This window comes from Canis lupus, chromosome 14, assembly GCF_048164855.1.
Source record: "Canis lupus baileyi chromosome 14, mCanLup2.hap1, whole genome shotgun sequence".
In the NCBI taxonomy this organism is placed as follows: domain Eukaryota; kingdom Metazoa; phylum Chordata; class Mammalia; order Carnivora; family Canidae; genus Canis; species Canis lupus.
This window is the reverse complement of record NC_132851.1, coordinates 9,634,198-9,637,737: the sequence shown is the minus strand read 5'-3', so window position 1 is coordinate 9,637,737 and position 3,540 is coordinate 9,634,198. Positions and strand designations below refer to the sequence as shown.

At 39.5% G+C, this 3,540-nt stretch overlaps 1 pseudogene; it reads right to left on the bottom strand.

Annotated features, from left to right (window-relative positions):
- Positions 1 to 1,454: 1,454 nt before the first annotated feature.
- LOC140604342 (aldehyde dehydrogenase, mitochondrial-like) lies at positions 1,455 to 3,292 on the bottom strand (annotated as a pseudogene).
- Between the last annotated feature and the right edge of the window lie 248 nt (positions 3,293 to 3,540).

The window sequence follows — 3,540 nt, the reverse complement described above, 5'->3', positions numbered from 1 at the left end:
GCTATGTACTTCTCATCCCAGATTTATACATCTAATTTTACATATGCAGATAGCTATAAACTATACATATTTTTGAATATATATTATCATAGAATATGGATCACTCTAAGACTTTTTTTAACTCAACTCTTGTTTCTGATCCTTATCCTTGTTAAAATATGAGATACCAGTTCTTTTATTTTCAACTGCCTATTTATCCGGTCTATTTTCTCCTTTCAAACAATGCTATTAAGCACATCTTTAAACATATCATCTTACGTTCATGTAAAATAGTGGCCCTAGACAGACCTCTAGAAATAAAATATCTGGATTATGGTTATATATCATTACTTTTAATAGTTACTGTCAAATTTCTTTTTAAATCACTAGTACTAATTTATATTTCCATTAATAGGAATTGAGATTATAGGGATTATTGCCACATCCTTGGCAATACTTAAGAGTGTTATTGGTTAAACTGTGTCCTCCTCCAAAATTCATAGCATCACGTTGAAAATTCTGTATTGAAGTTATCATCAATATCTCAAATGTGACCTCATTTGGAAATAGGGTCACTGCAGATAAGATTAATAAAATCAGGTCATATTTGAGTAGGGTGGGTTCTTAATCCAATGACTAGTATCCTAAGTAAAATGGGAAATTTGGACACAGGAAGAATGCTCTGTGGAGATAAAGGTAGACAGATATTGCAGTGATGTAGCAGAAGTCAAGGAACACCAAAGATTTCCAATAAACTACCAGAAGCTAGGGAGAGCATGAACAGGTTGTCCTGTTGTCACAGATTCTAGAGGGAACCAACTCCTTGGATCTTATTCTTCTAAGCTGCAGAACCATGAAATAATATTTTTGTGCAAGCCACCCAGTTTGTGGTACTTTGTTATTTACCAGCTCTAACAAACTAATATACCTGGTATTATCTGACTTTTCAAATGTTTGCCAATATGATAGATAAAAGAAAATCTTATTTTTAATTTTTATTTTCTTTCACCAATGATATTGAACATATACATTGCTAATTTGGGTTCCCTCTTCAAAGAATTAACTTTTTAATCTCAGCCTACTTTTAGCTGACTTATCTCCAACTTTGATGATTTTTTTTACATAAATACTAATTATTCAAAAATACTTTTCTTTATGAAACAGGTTCTTGGTATCACGATTAAAGATATTCCTACCCTGAAGTCTTAATATCTTCTATAATTAATCTAATAATTTAAAGTTTTGTTTTTCACAGTTTGTTCTTTAATCTGACTGGATTTGATTTTTGTGTATAAAATATTAAAAATGATAAATTCTTGCCTATTTGGATAAATCAATTTTCCAAGAACCATTTACATATTTATTTAACTGAGAGGTGAACAGCAGTGTTGTTTTTAATGAATTTTAGTCCAGAATACAAAGCAAGGTACTAGCCATTGCCCCAATTTGTTAGTACAAGTATAAACAATGGCCTTTTGTTCCCCCATAAAAGCAAGTTACAGAAAGGACAGGATAAGACATTTGAATCTAGTTTTGAAAAATCAGCCTAGAAGCTAGTAGTACTGTTGCATTGCAAAAGGCTTTCATTTACTCTTTGTCCCATATCCACTCCATTTATCACTTCAAATTCTGGGACTATCATGATCAAGAGTTTTTGTGGGAGAATTTCCCTTTTGAAATTTTTAGTGTGCAAGGGTCATTTTTCTTGGTTTTGCTGATGTCCTTGACCTCTGTTGCTGGATGAGTGAGGGAGCTGGCACAGTTCTTCAGGAGTTCTGAGGCATTTTGACCATGATGGTTTTCACTTAAGTATATGCCTGCAGCCCATACTCTCCCAGCTTCTGGTAGCTCTGGATATCTTGTAGCCACTGAATGGTGACAGAGCCTCAGGACATCATAGCAGTTTACCCACACAGTGCTAGCCCAAAGGGCTTGGGACAGGTAATTGGCCTTATCCAAGTCTTTGGTGAAGATTGCTGCAGCCAAAAATTGCCAGCCCAAAATTGGAATTGTTGGCTCTCTCAATAACTTCCTGTATGGTCTTGAATTTCAGGATCTGTATCACTGGCCCTAAGATCTCCTTGGTAATAGTCATGCTGTCTTGTACATCTCTGAACATGGTGGGCTGGACAAAGTAGCCATGGTCAGCAGCCATCCCTCCACCACATAGCAGGTTTGCCCCTTCCTCCCTCCCAGATATGATATAACCAAGGATCTTCTTAAACTAAGTTTCTTCCATCTGAGGTCCCTGGCTTTGTCAAAGGGGTTGCCAGCTACACAAGACCTGGCTGAGGTGATGCTCTGCTCCACAAACTCTGTGTAAATATCTTCTTGCACAAAGGTCTGGGAGCCTGCACAGCTGTACTGGCCCTTGTTGAGGAACAGGGCAAAGTGGGGCTGCTCCACGGCCCAGTTCATGTTTACATCTGACATGATATTGGGGCTCCTTCCCCAACCCCATTCTCACACCAGGGTCACTCTCTTGAGGTTATTTACTGCTCCCTGGACTAAATGGCCAACCTCAGTGGAGCCTGTGAAGGCCACTTTGTCCATACCCTCATGGGATGAAGTTCAGGAATAATATTAAGCATGGGAGGGGGAAAGCCAGTCTCCTTAATGAGGTTGGCCACATAGAGGGCAGTGAGCAGAGTCTGCTCAACTTCTTTCAACTTCTTTCCAGTTTCCTAGGCTGGGTACAGTTTCCAGGCTTACACCAGGAATGGGAAGGTCACAGAATGATTTTCCTGCTTACTCTGATAGATTCATGGTGGTGTAGCTGAAAAAGTCCCTATCTGTAGGAATGGTTTTCCCATGGTACTTGTCAGCCTAACTAGGGTAATAATGGAGGCATTTGAGGACCATGTCCAGATCTACCAGGTAGAAGACATAGGGCTTGCTCTTATCCAGGGTCTCTAAGGCTGCCAGGTAGGTCCGGTCCCACTCGATCAGATCAGCCAGGCTGTTCTGCAGTTGGCTCGTGTTGGATGCATCCATGTGGTGCCAGGGTGAGCTCAGCTGGAAGGCAGCCTGGGCATCCTTTACTGCCTCGTCCACATCTTGTCTCCTTCAGTACCTGACAGATGACTTTTCCTGTGGATGGATTGACGGTGGGGAATGTTTTCTTGCTGAAAGCATCGTGCCACTCATTGTTTATGAAGATCTTGCTGTAGAAAACTTTAGACTGCTGCTTGGGGGCTAGCATGGCTTGGGTGGCAGCAGCCGACAGGAGATGGCAGCCCAGGCAGCAGCAGCGAGTGCAACAGTTTGCAACATGCCCTGGTAAGAGCAGGCATGCAGGACCTCCAAGAACCATTTTTAATTCTCAGTTTTTTGTTAACTTGTACTAACAGTTCATGTTTCCATATACATGCAGCCTTATTTCTGGGGTCTTTATTCTCTTCCATTTGTCTTTTTTTTTTAATCTAATTCTGTGGTAATGCTACACTGTCTTAACTATTATAGTTGTAAAGTTTTCATTGACCTGAAAAAAAAAACCTTTTTACTATAATTTTTCCTTACTTTCTAATTACAGTGCATTGTCATTAGAGAACATAATCAGTA